The following is a 13760-nucleotide window of genomic DNA, read 5'->3' on the forward strand; positions in this document are numbered from 1 at the left end:
CCTCTTGGGCGTCTGTATCTGCCTCTTTGTGGCCTGTCTTGACACCTGAAAGGACCAATTTTTAGAAGGCCAGTTTCCACTAAATGTAGGTGGTTGAATGTGTAAGAAATCCTTTACTGTCTGCATAGATTTTGCTTTATCCTCCATTTTCATTAACATCTCTTCTGCCTTAACACCAAACAAAGTATCATGCTGTAATGGAGCATATAATAATTTTACTTTAACATGTTCAAGTAAACTTTGTTCTTTCAACCAAGCATGCCTTCGAATGACAGAGCCTGTAACTGCGGCTCTGCAAGAAGACTCTAATGAATCAAAACCACATTACAGAGTATGCTTTCCCACTTGTTCAGCTGCATGCAATAATTCCTGCATTTCCTTAGTCAGGATTCTCTGAATTTGTAAGCATTTTCTGTTTTAACAAAGACATGAGGTACTGTTGATATTTAAGCATGTGAAACTGGCAGTTTAAAGCCCTTACAGCTAAAGTAGCAGAGGTGTAAACGTTTTCCCCCATCTATCCAGAGCTCTAGAATCCCTATCAGAGGGAACAGGGTTTTTAGCAGTGGAAGCCTTAACCCCTTTGGGACCCTGAGAAATGGTTTCAGGGTCAGCAGCTGGGTTTTTATAAAGAAATTTATGAGAGTCAGGGACCCTGTAATACCTGTCTGTCATGACTGGTGCAGGGGGTAAAGAATCAGGAGACAGACTGGATTCAGAGAAAACATCATCAACTATATCAAGCACAGGGGGAATAGCCAGGGGCCTGTGTTGAGACAGTAAAAGAAAATCTCTGAGCCTTTTCTTGGACTCTGAATAATCCTGGCTCTCCCAGTGGAAATGTTCCCTCATGGTGGGCAGAGTTTCCCCAAAAGAGTAATCCTCAGGTGGAGAGGCTGAAGTTATAGATTCTTCAGTATCAAGAGTCCTCTTAGGGAAGAAGAGAATAGCCCTGTTCTGAAGAGGAATCAGAGGAAATAGAAACCTGGTCAGAGGAATCCTGGTCAGTGTCTTGCCTAGGCCTTTTATCAGGAGGGGGTTGAGAACCCCTGATCAAAGTAATTAAGTCTTCGGCCATTTTAAGCATCTGTTTCTTTGGCATGGTTGACTGTCCAGGAGAATGCTGTACTTGTTTCTTCGTCTTTAATGGTATCTTTGACTGTACTTTGGCTGCTGCAGAGGATTTGATAGTAAGCTGTGAAGGTCTGAAAACACCCTCAGAAGCCGATGCCTGCTCAGCGGCTCCGGACCCATCTGAGGGAATATTTTCCGTAGGCCCAATACCTTGAGTATCCAGAGGCTTAGTTGTCTCCACGTGGGAGCCGGATACGGATTGTGGCTCTGAGGTAGTGGGTGTCAGGGGCTGCGAAAGCGCCTCACTGAGAACCGGTGAATGGCCTAGAAGAGGCTTCGTCATCGGTTTTGGACCTCGGATGCCTGTCCTTTTCCTTGTCTTTGCGTTTTTTATGAATTCCAGTCGTCGGTTGTTCTGATGGCATTATATAGTTAAACCTTCAGCCAAAGTAATGTAATGCAAAATCAAATCGACATTTAATAGTGCGTTTGTTGAATCTAGCACAAAACCGACAACTAGTAACGTCGTGGTCAGGGCCTAGGCAAGGAATACATTAAGAGTGAAAGTCCTTATGAGGTATTTACTTCCCACAAGAAATACAATTGTTAACTTTTACTGACATCAGTCTGGAGCAAGAAAAAGTTTCCCCAACGGGGTACTTACCTTTATTGAAGACTTCGGTTCTGAAACTCTATTTTGAAAATCTCAGGAGTAGGCCGACCGGCACTTGCGAACTGCTTCTGCTTCGGGCACCGCACAGCAAGAAAGACTGAAGAAAATGGCGTCGGCTGCATCTTTTATACTCCTGGCACACTGATGTCAGGGAAGAGGCGACAGCAACCAATGCCGGACCTAGACTTCGGAACTCGGGCTGTCTGCGGGTAGCCTGCCAGCAGGATAACCCAAGTGTAAGGACTGCAACACGATGAACATCAACATCTCTAGCTGAAACCAGAGCAATAAAGCACCTTTCACATGTAAATTCTGGCCCTTAACTTTAACCTTAAAACAATGGGCCTGAAACCTTAATCCAGACTCACTGAAACCGACTTGTAAACATCAAAGAGATTCATAAGATCTTTTTAGCTTCAAAAGACACATTTGAAATGCTTGGCTTGGTTTTCCTTACAGCAGATGGCAATGTTGAAATTTAAAAACACAAGCATGTATTTTACATTTATTTGTACAATTGACAGAATTATGTACTAAATTCTATTTGACTAGGCTGGCAGCCTTCGCTCATCTTCTTCCAATCTTCACATCTCTTCCCCCCAAGGAACACAAGCAAGTTTTTCAATTGCTCCTTGAGAAACATCACTTGAGAGTGTCAGGTCTATCTGGGTGTACTTCACCCCATTCCCTGTCTTGAGAGTCCATCTGCATTGCTACTCCCACTGCAGTGCTGCACTGACATATCACATGCTTGAAACCCCAGGCTCCATCTTAGCAACTTGGCATTTTGCTGACTGGCTCTGTTTAACCATGTTAGGAGGTTGCGATCTGTCATCACAGTGAATTTTCTTCCATACAGATAAGGGTGAAGTTTTTGTAGTGCCCACACTACGGCTAGACATTCCTTTTCTATCGCTGCATAGCATTCCTCCCTGGGTTGGAGCATATGACTGAGATAAACCACTGGGTGCTCTTCTCCCTCTGAAGAATTCTGGCTAAGTACAGCCCCCACCCCATACTTTTTCTAGCATCCACCTGCACACCAGCTTCTTTGCTACAGTCTGGACTGGCAAACACGGGGGTCCTCCCAAAGCTTCCTTAAGCTTCTGAAATGCCTGCTCACATGCTGGGGTCCACACTACTTTATCTGGCCTGTTCTTCCTTGTCAGGTCTGTGAGGGGAGCAGTTATGGTACTATAATTGGGAACAAACTTTCTGTAGTACCCTGCTGTCCCTAAGAATGCCCTCACCTGTTTTTTGGTAACAGGTGCAGGCCATGCCTGAATGGCTTCCACTTTGGCAGGTTCTGGCCTTATCTTACCACTCCCCACTTTATGTCCTAGGTAGGAGACCTCTGCCATACCCACCTGACATTTGCTCGGCTTAATGGTCAACCCTGCCCTATGTAGTCTGCCCATCACCTCCCTGACATGCTGAAGGTGCTCTTGCCAAGAATGGCTGTAGATAGCAATATCATCCATGTAAGCAAGGGCAAACCCTCCTGCTCCTGCTAAGACATGATCTACCAGCCTCTGGAAAGTCGCTGGAGCATTCTTCATCCCAAAGGGCATCTCTGTGAACTCATACAAGCCAAAAGGAGTCACAAAGGCTGACGTCTCTCTAGCACTGGGAGTCAAAGGCACCTGCCAGTAACTCTTGGTAAGATCAATGGCTGTAAGATACTTAGCCCCACCCAGCTGCTCTAGGGCCTCATCTGTCCTAGGCATGGGGTAAGCTTCTGCCTCTGTGTGACTACTTAATTTCCTGCAATCCACACAGAACCTGGTGCTGCCATCCTTCTTTGGCACCAGTACCACTGGGGAGGCCCAGGGACTGTTGGACTCCTGAATCACCTCTAGTTCCAACATCTCCTGTACCTCTTCCCTCCAAGTCTGTTTGACTCTCTCAGGCACCATATAAGGGGTCTGCCTGATAGGCCTTTGGGGTCCTGTATCCACCACATGCTGCACCAGGTGGGTGCTCCCTGGTTTCCCTGTGAACATGCCCCCAAACTCCTGCAACACTGCTTGGATTTCTCGAACCTGGGTAGGAGATAGCTGCTGGGACATTTCTACCCCTTCCACCGAGGTGTCAGCCCAAGCCTCACTGAGGAGATCAGTCACAGCATCTCTCTGACTCCTCCTGCAATCCACTGCAAATGTTCAGCACAAGGGCCTCCATATCATGGTAAGGTTTCATCATGTTAACATGGTACAATTTGTGCCCCTGCCGTCTGCTTAGCACTTCCACCATGTAGTTAACATCACTTACCTTTCTTACCACCTTGTAGGGTCCCTCCGAAGCTGCTTGCAGCTTGTTGTGTCTGACAGGAATGAGAATCATTACCTGCTGCCCCACAGCATATTCAGTAGCTCGAGCATTCCTGTCATACCACACCTTTTTCTGTTGTTGGGCTTCTGCCAGGTTCTACTGGGCCAAGCCCATGAGTTCCCTGTGCCTTGTCCTGAGGTTGACATATGCCACAACAGACTCCTTGTGAGACTCACACTCACCTTCCCACTCATCTCGAATTAAATCTAAAGATTCCCTCACCCTATGCCCATACAGCAACTCAAAGGGTGAAAAAAGTACAGTTTTGTACCTACCATAAATGTAGATGTTCGAGTGTTCACCCTGCTGCAGTCATCACACTTGGGTTATCCTGCCATCAGGCGGTCCCGCAGTCGGCCTGAGTTCCAAAGTCTTGGTCCGGCGTCGGTTACTGTCGCTTCTTCCCTGACGTCAGAGCGCCAGGGTTATATAAGAGGCATCCGATGCAATTTTCAGATGGCTGATGCTGATACCAAAACATCAAGGCCATGGTTGGCACTAGTCAGACTTCCAGCATAGATGAAGGAAAGACACAGATGGGTGGTGGATCCAGAGTCCAGTGCCAAAGGATGCACCAGAGAACAGCAACTAGTAATGGGACAGAAGGGCCACCTCTCTCCACCCTTTGTGCCAAGGGAGAGGAAATGATCTCTAGGTCCATTTGAGCCTTTAAAAAAGTTTGTAGAAACTTGTCCAAATCTTGTTCTCTAATATTCCAAGTAGACCTTGCAGACCTAAAAGAAACCATTGAGTACAGATTGTCGGTTCACTGCAAGGGTTTTTCAACTTCTTGGAAAATGAAAGGGTAAGACCAGACCTGAGGAGAAGAAGGTTCCAAGGAGAACTCCAGATTAAGAGAAAATGTCAGTAACAGGGGACTAAAGCCGATCAGACTCCAGTACCATAGACAAAAAGGGCACTGGACATCAAATGGCAGAGAAATGAGCGACTCCAGCGCTGGAACCTGCAAGAGTGGTGATCAGTAAAGTGGGGGTGTGGACAACATAGCCACAACAGGAGCCGAGGAGACTCATGGCCTTGAGGCCTTTGGCTCCAGTCATCAGTAGAAGAATCAACAGGACATTTCATGGCCTGTATGTCCCTCTACAAATTTCCTTTTCCGTCTCTTTTCAGTCTCTATTCTGATCTTTCTTTTTCTCCACAAACTTCTTAGATGTAGAAGCTGAAGCAGAAGCCTTTGGTGCAGCTACAGAAGAGGTGGGAAACATTTCTCTTATATTTAATTCTGCCTTGGGATCGGTCAAAGTCTCAGCCCCGAAAGAAGTACAGGCCTGGCAGTCGGAATCCAAATGGGAACTCTCCTCCCTCAAACGGTCACAGTGATTATGTGAATCCTGACGTGGCAGCTTATGACTGCAGCCCAAACATTTTCGAAAGCCTGAAGTCTTGTCCATGTTGGAACAGTAGTGTACACAACACAAACAGAAATACTACAGACAACAATAAGAAATACAGTAAATATTAAGATTCCACAGAAGTAGCAGACTAGCAAACTCCTAAAAGTACAGAAGAGTACTTTTACGTAATAGCTTCAGCAAACTGTTAAACAGCTGTCCTAGAAAAAAATAACTATAGCCTAACAACTGCTACAGTTAACAGGTAAAACCAGTAAGATGGGAAGAGAGCACAACTCATAGCTCAAACAAACCACTAATAGCACAGCATAAAAAGTATGAAAGCAAGACTTTTTTTTCTGGTTGGAGGAGGAGGAAAAAAACTCAACTGCAAGCAAATTACGAAGAAAAATATGATCAAAATATGTAGCAAAGCCACAAGCATTTAACCCCAAAGGAGTTTTGGAAGAACACATCTGATACTGCAAACAAGTTCTGGGGAAATTTAGACATGCACAGCAGTATGGTAGAAGAGGTGAAGCTTCAGAGCTTGAGTTTAAGAAGTATCTGCCTCTGATCCAATAACCCAGAGGTTGAGGCTGAGGGAAAAAGCATTGGACATCTACCACACACACAGACACTTGGTTATCTAAAAATCCTGTGAGCCGGACAATTTACTATTCCAAAGGCTGAAGTGGAATAAAAAATTTTTTTTCCAGACCGATCAAAAGGTTTTCCTCCTTTGTCAGAATGGGTAGGGCTACCTGTTGTAAAGAGTTTGGCACAAGCTGACTTCAAAAGAGAAACTACTGCAGGATCTGACCTGGGGTTAGAACAATGGCATGTGTGGGGCTGGGGTTTTAAGGATCTTCCCTGGGGTTAGAACAATGGCATGTGTGGGGCTGAGGCTTTGCACAACTTGTCAGGAAACATGCAGACTTGCCAAAAAACATCCTCTAAGGCTGGCAGCATAAGAGTAACAGCTGCAGGTTGAGGAAAAAAAACGGTTTACTATCATATTCTTGAAAATGCTTTAATCAAATGACCATGTCAATAGAAAATGTCAATTTCCGACATATCTAAAAGGCAGAACTTTGTAAATGACATACCCGAACTTCCTGGTTTGACATATCAGGAGGTGATGTCAGTCACCCATGCTATGCATATTAAAGTACAGATACACTCAATGGTACGTTAACTGAACTACTCTGCAAGAGGGCAAAGCCACCTGCACCCCCCACACCCATGGGTTATTAATACAAGACATGTGGAATTACTATCAAAGGGGTTTACCTTTGTGCCCCTAGTCAGGGGTAATTTATCTGACATTCTTATTGATCTGAAACTACTGACAAGGAAAATGAACCTAAAGTTGATGTTTCAAGACGAATTTCAAGGACGGAGTGAAATTTTAAAAAAACCTAGTAAGTTTATACCATCTTCAAACACTATAGTTGGTTTATTTGAAAAAATATGCGAGTTGGAAATAAGAGATTACCTTAACAAAAGTAAGTCTTTGAATGGTTTTCATGCGTTTAACAGTCAAAACAACCTATCTAGGGATGAACAGAGCTTGTTGGATGATTTGGTTAGGGACAGGTCCATTAGAATCATGAAGCCCGATAAGGGCAGTGGCTTAGTGGTCATCGATAGAAATGATTACATTAATCCCATGTTAATAATGTTAAGTGGGGAGACCTATGAGGAAAGCAGTTTAAACCAACTTAACATTGCAAACGCTAGGGTGGATATGTTAATTGAGGATTTATTGATGCAAGGACAAATTGCTGAATCAGAGTATTTTTTTATGATTAATGAATTTCCTGTGGTGAGTGGCATCTTTGGGATTCCTAAGATACATAAGGGACTGGTTAATGTCAAGTTCAGGCCTATAGTTGATGGTAAACGTAGTAAAACTTGTTTCATTAGTAAATTTTTGGATTATAACTTGCAAAAAGGCATCAAGTTATTTGATTATATTACGAAGGACTCTTGGCAGTTTTTGAAGAACCTACGCACTGTGGAATTTAATGAAAATACCATTTTAGTCACTATTGACGTTGTGAATCTTTTTTCTGTAATACCCAATGACATAGGGTTGGAACAACAGCTTTTTAAGAGTGGGTTGTACGATCAGGACCGTATAAATGTATTCATCACTTTGATGGAATTGGTATTGTCCAATAATTATATTTTCTTTGAAGGTTATTACTTTAAGCAAATCACGGGTGTAGCTATGGGGGCAGCTTGTGCCCCCATCTATGCGAATTATGTTATGTCCTACTGGGAACAGGAATATGTTTTACACAGTGGCTTTAGATCTAAAATTAGACACTACACCCGATATTCAGATGATTTGTTTATAGTATGGGAAGGTAGTGAAGATGATTTGAATGCCTTCATGGAATACATTAATACTACGGTGCATTTTTTGAAGTTCACTCACTCTATAAGTAAACAGGAGATTTCTTATTTAGATGTAAAGTTAAAAATAGACCCTTTAAATTAATCTTTGTCCACTAACATCTATAGAAAAGCCACTTTCTCAAATTCTTACCTCTGTTATTCTAGTTGGCACCCTGACCACCAGAAAAGAGCAATTATTAAAGGTCAAATGGTCAGGGCTGCCAGGAGAGGATATCCTGAAGGTATGTGTCTAGCTGTATTGGAGGAAGTTAAACGGAAGAGGGACGAAGGGGTGTATTGGCCATTAATTAGAGTTAGAACAAGTACAGAACTTACAAGAGTGGACCAAGACACAATTAATCAAATTGTTAATGTGGATAATGATGGCCATACTCTACCTGTGATCGATAACACCAGTAGTCATTTTTCTGAACACAACCTTTATTTTATCACCACTTATTCTTATGATGCTCCCAGTATTAGGGACATTATATACAACAATTGGAGGTTTCTCAGGTTAGATTGTTTGGCATGGGACAAGCTTGGTACTTATCCCAAATGTGTTTTTAGGAAGGCTAGGTCATTGAAACAGCTATTAGAGAAGGGTGATAATGTTTCCATTGTGACTGGTAGGCCAGTCGGGAATTTTAAGTGTGGGAGATGTAGTGTGTGTCATCACATCTTAGTAACAGGTTCCAATTTACAAGTGCTAGGTGTGCCTATTAGATTATATGGGCATTTTGACTGTCATGCAAAAAATGTGGTGTACATGGCACAGTGTGTACAGTGTCCGGTGTTTTATGTTGGAAAAACTAGTAGAGCTTTTAAAGAGGATTAATGAGCACCTCTCAGATATAAGGCTAAGGAAAAGCACTAATGCCCTTTACAGGCACACTGAAACGCATGATGGACATCATTTCAGGTTTTGTATATTGCAAAATATAATTAAGGATGTACAGGGTAGGATTTTATATTTGCATTTAGATATTAGTGAAGTAAGGTGGCAACTTAGGTTGAGTGCAACTGTCTTTCCTGGTATTAATGATCATATTAGTATAGCCCCAATTTTAAAACTGAAACACATTCTTGGGTGACTAGTTGATAATTTCACTTGTCATGTATAATTGTATTTTTTTTAACATTACATATTACATGGTGTGATGCTAGGTGTTCATTTTCATTATAACATTTTATTTGATTTTGTGACACCGTATTTATGATTTTTTTACTATCACTAATGCAGTATGTTCACCATATTATAAGTGATTTGTTTGTGTGTGTGTGCTCAGGTTGCTTTAAGCATGATGAAATGTTTTTTTGCCTTTTAAGTTTTTAATTGACTAATTGATCAATGATGTCATCTTATCTTATATAAATGCTGGTGGATAACCACTTTTTAACATTTTGTTCTGAAGAGGTCTAAATAAAGACGAAACCTAGGTCAAATTCATTTTTGTGGTGGTTTCAGTCCTCCAGTACCCATTGTCAGTTCCATTTTCTTACGTTAACTGAACTACTCTGCAAGAGGGCAAAGCCACCTGCACCCCCCACACCCCCTGCACATTAAATACGCCAACTCCGAAATCAGCTAATTCCCTGTTCCTTACTGAACCGCGACCTCCCTACACAATGTCGAACCCAAAATATCGGCCCACACTACCCGCTCGCGGTACTGTAGTTGATAGTTTTTGGTTTGACATTGTGCCGACTAGGAAACTGCAAGTCGACCACATGCCAGTAGACTGATGCAGTTTCCAAGTTTTGAATGTAAACCGGAAAAAAACATCCAAAACATATCTTTGTTGAGATTCTGCCATTTATTTTTGTTTCCAGTAAAACAATTCCTTAATTCTGGCACTAATATCAGAAAAAGGCAACTCCTCAGAAGGGAAATCTGAACTTCCCTTACAGTCATATTCTCTATTCTGAAGAGAGGGAACTTGAGAAACACAGTCCCAGTCAAATTTTATCATTCAAACTGGGAATCAGTATCTGACAGAGGAGAAAGGTTTTCCTTTTTCTATGAGAAAATTCAGCATTTTAAGATTGAAAGGTTCAAAATAAACCTTTAATGAAGCCCACACAATGTTCCTTATTTGCTTAAGGAGAAGAAAAGGTCTAGTTTTATATTTCCTTTTTCTGGTAGACTCCCCAGAAAAAGCAGCTTAAAGAATGGTTCACTCTCTAGGGAAAAAAAAAAAACCCTCACAGTGGCTAATTTAAGAAGAACCCCTCGATGCCTTTCATAATGCCAACAAAACCGGCTCCAACATTACCCGAAAAGGGCAGCTGAACAGCTGCAGAGGGCATGCCTGTGTCCTGGACATAAGCAGCTTCCTGTGGAAAAGGAAGCCAAAGTTAAGATTAAACCCTTCCAAATTACTTTTTTTCATTTTGTGGCTCAGGGAAGGGTCAACAGTATTACCAGGGTCCAAGTCCTAGCCACAAAAGGGGTCTCTCAGGTGAATAGTGAAACTTGAAAAAGCCAGTTTTACCTCCTAAATGAAAAACTTTGAGGTAAAATGTTTTAATGGCAATCACTAAATATACTAGCCTCATTCCTGAACAACACTGTTATGTAGTCATAGCACACCTTTCCTCACAAAAAATGAAAATAAGGGAATGAACCAGGAAGGGCTGTCAGCCGAAAAAGGTATCTGATGCGGTAAGTGGAGCTTAGCAGAGACTGTACAGGATAAAGTTAAGTATTTTAAGGTTTTGTGGTTAGATCTCTTAATGACAAAAAAACAAAGCCAAAATGCAAGCTCCTAATAATAAAACCGGAGATAAAATTAATTTTTTAATCACAAATATTTTCAAAGGATTTCGCTATGGGAACTACAAGTCACAATACAGGTTTCTGGGGTAAAACTTTTAGTGGCAACCATTAAATTCCCAAACTTTGCCTCAATGCACTTTTTTTTACTAAAAAACAAACTTTTCTTCACAAAACTTGGTGATGTGGAAGGAAATCTCCACCTGAGTACTTATCTGTCCAACCTTGTAGAAGACCTAGCAGACTGTGAATGATCCTAACTCCACAGAGGAGAACACTCTTTGGAGACAAGAAAGTTCTCAAGTTTTGGCATCCTAGTCACTGATTTTATCCCGCTTCCCTTATGCAATGAAGTGGCTAGGATAAGTGGAAGGTGCCCTAATGTTTTGGAAGCTGCCCAGCTGCTGTGATCCTTGGTAGGATGTCCCATATAGTTAAGACTATTGCAGCAGTGATCTACTGATGAACATCTTATTCTTCCCCCCAAGGTCTCCCTGTAGTTTGTAGCCAGACTTATTTATTGATTGATTGATTGATTGATTGACGTTTGATTACTGGGAAAGTGTAACTGGGTAGAAGCCCAAGAACGGTTACCATGGAGAAGGAAATTAACAGGACAGTGGTACAAGTAAATGCACCACAAAAGTACATGTTTGAATAGATAGCTGTCGAAGTAGCCTAAGCTATATTCTATTAAGGACTACATGACCAACTAGCCCTTCCAGCCATTTAGGGTGCTTCCCAGTCACCCTAACTGCTGTACAGCTTGAGGACAGCAATATAAAGACAGTGGTTGGAGCACCAAACCTTCACAGCTTTCTTGCCACACAGTAAAGCAGGCTCAAGCATTGTCACTTAGTTATGTGCTAGAGGAAGTAAAAGGAAATTATCCACTTCTTGGCATAAAACAAGAGGGATGAAGATGGGATGCGCCTATTGCAACAGTGTATTCAAACATCACTTGCACAAATGTACTGTGTCATCATTAGATTGCTGCTGCAGTACTTAAGCTATATGGGATGAATACCACAGCTTGGAAAGACATACAGGAGGAGGAGGAAGGATCAGAGATCAGGAGCCCCTGAAGAACAGCCCTAGCAAAGCCTGTTATGGACCTAAAAAAGGACTCTAGTTTGTAGTAATTGGTAAATGTATGCACAGATGCCAAATTTGCTACCTCTAGTATACTTCCATCTTTTTCCAAAAAGCAACAGACGTAGCCAAAACCCTGGCAGTGTGGACTCTAGCTTTGCTTGGAAATGTCTTGCTATGGTGAGAATAATAAAAATCAATAGTAAGAGACAACCATTTAGAAACTTTTTTTGACAGAATGTCTCTTTCTCGTGTCTTCACAGAAAATATAATTCTGTTGATGTAGCATATGCCTGTGAACATACAAAGTGTGCAGAATTCTCTTACTTTTTTGGTTCTGAATAGAAAACAGGGAGATTAATAGCCTCATTCAAAGTAAATTCTGAAACCACTTTAGGCATAAAGGAAGGATTGTTCTCAAAGTTACCATATCTTTGTGAAAGATGAGACAAGGCTGAATAACCGTAACAGCTTCAAGCTCACATAGTCTTCTTGTAGAAGACACAGCAACGATTAACATGGTTTTCTAAGATAAGAACTTCAAATTTGCCCAATGAGTAGGTTCAAAAGGAAACATTAATATCCCAAGAAGGAGCCAGTTATCTTATAGGGGGACAGATTAAAAAAAAAAAAACCTTTCAAAAACTGTTCCATTTAATTAAGGATAGAAAGTGGGGGGCCATTGGCAAACAAATAGAGATGGCCAACAGGTAAATCATAACGGAAGAGTAAAAATGGCAACAGGATAATAACTCACAATTAGAGAACCAGAAATGTTTGGCTATAAAAGGATCCTAGTTCTTGTACTTTGGCATCAACTAGAAAATATTTTCCACTTAGCCAAGTATGACTTCCTAATAGTGGACTTCTCTGCCTCCTTTAATAACTGCTGCATGTAATCAGAAAACAAGTGTGTAACGTGAATTAAAATTCTATCATTCAGGCAGTGAGATGAAGAAATATGAGGATGGGGTGCATCAAACAACCTCTGATTAAGTCCATCCTTAAAGGAAGTTTGTGTAACTTTCCCTTGGCTAATTTGAGAAGAGAAAAGAAATCCATGAAGCAGAATGAGAGATTTCTCTAGTTCACCTGAGAGCTCAGACTGAGAAAAAGTTTACTTTTACCCAATCCATAAATTCTTGACAACTGGTAAAAGAATCTACAAAAATAAGAATCTAGAAAAATAAGACAGTCATATAAACATGAGAAAATGGGAATGCGCTGCAACCTGCAATGGGCAATTACAGGAACCAGGCACTTTGTAAACACTCTTGGAGCTGTTGACAGCCCCAAGGGTAAAACAGAGAATTAAAAATGTAAACCATTTATTTATCTATTTGTTAACCAGGTAGGTGAACTGGTCCACAGACCATTTTCAGTCGTGACCAACACGGCTTTTGTTTGTGTGTGTGTGTGTGTGTGGGAGGGGGGAGGGGGGGCAAAAGTGGCTTCTGCTTGCAGAATGGGAATTCAGTTTGGGGCAAAAGTGGCTTCTGCTTGCAGGATGGGAATTCAGTTTAACTCAACAAGCTCACCTTTAAAACATACCAGTGCTGGTAAAGTTCATCCTTTTTCATTATTCTCTGATAAAGAAGGCAAATTGTCCTCCTTCACACCTCTTTTCCACATAAGGCACGAATGCAGAATTCACAAACTGGAACATCTTCCCATAAAAAATGTGCTGCTTCAACCTGCAATGGGATATCAACTCTGTCTTCACTGTGAGCTGCTTATTTAAAGATTTTCTTGCTTATTTCAGCAGAAAAGGCAGAGTCTTCCTTTGTTAATGTTTTACTCAGTTCTCCACCAACAGCACAGCACTGCACATTTCATAAGTACACTAATTTTTAACAAAGGATTGTTGAAGGTGACTTTCAAACTCTGCCTCATGGGATCATCCCAAGGTTCTATGAAGCTCACCAACATGATGTCATTCCCTCTTTGGGCAGTCTACCGCTCTCTGTTGGAAGTGGCTCACATTTTCAGTTGTATAACATGAACAGTATTGAACTTCTCACCCAACACACTGGCTGACTCCAAAATTCAAGGC

The 13760-nt window shown here is 41.6% G+C and overlaps 1 protein-coding gene across 1 annotated transcript in view; it reads right to left on the reverse strand.

Moving 5' to 3' along the window:
• AP3B1 (adaptor related protein complex 3 subunit beta 1) overlaps positions 1-13760 on the reverse strand; it is a 2578902-nt gene that overhangs the window by 1791248 nt on the left and 773894 nt on the right. The window lies entirely within an intron of this gene.

Source organism: Protopterus annectens, chromosome 2.part2 (assembly GCF_019279795.1).
Source record: "Protopterus annectens isolate FY-2018-M chromosome 2.part2, PAN1.0, whole genome shotgun sequence".
NCBI classification, from domain to species: Eukaryota; Metazoa; Chordata; order Ceratodontiformes; family Protopteridae; genus Protopterus; species Protopterus annectens.